The following is a 697-nucleotide window of genomic DNA, read 5'->3' on the forward strand; positions in this document are numbered from 1 at the left end:
ATTTCTATAGCGATTCAATGCTTTCAAAATATATACACATTAAATTGCTACAAGCAGGAATTAATGGAGACCTTGAACAGTGCATCTCTCCTTCACGCGCTCCACTATTTCCCGCCTGTGACTGTTACATGATTGCGCTCGCGCTCAGTTCGTCTCACTGACACATTTTTTGAGCAGCTGATGTGTGATCTCTCCTTAATACTCGTGGCCAGTAATGTTAAAGTGAAGTAGTTTTACTTTTCTGTAGTTTTTCAATGGCTCTCGGTCATACCGACGACGACATTACCTGAGCAGTTGAAGGCTGCACAATTATTGCATGGACGGAGGAAAAATTTAAGTGTCTAAAGCACATGCACAGTTCCATTGAATGAGAAATGTGTTTTAACAATGTCGTTAAAATGGTTAAAATAACCACAGCTTTAACAGCTTTAACGAGCGCAAGGTTTATCTGACAATCAGATGCATGAAAGTAGCATTCGTTGCTATAGCAAACAGACATCGGGCGCATTTTCGTCGATGGAGAGGAAAAGTTAAATACTATAGCATTTTATTTTATTTTATGAAAATGAGATAAAGAAGTTTTCGCACTGAAAGAAAAGTGAATTTATGAATGATGCAGTGCTAATGGACATATAATTTATTACAGTAGCCTACAGAAACTATAAAGCATTTTTTTTTTTTTTTTACCTTTTTTTGT

This window comes from Sinocyclocheilus anshuiensis, unplaced genomic scaffold (assembly GCF_001515605.1).
Source record: "Sinocyclocheilus anshuiensis isolate Anshui unplaced genomic scaffold, SAMN03320099.WGS_v1.1 scaffold1231, whole genome shotgun sequence".
In the NCBI taxonomy this organism is placed as follows: Eukaryota; Metazoa; Chordata; class Actinopteri; order Cypriniformes; family Cyprinidae; genus Sinocyclocheilus; species Sinocyclocheilus anshuiensis.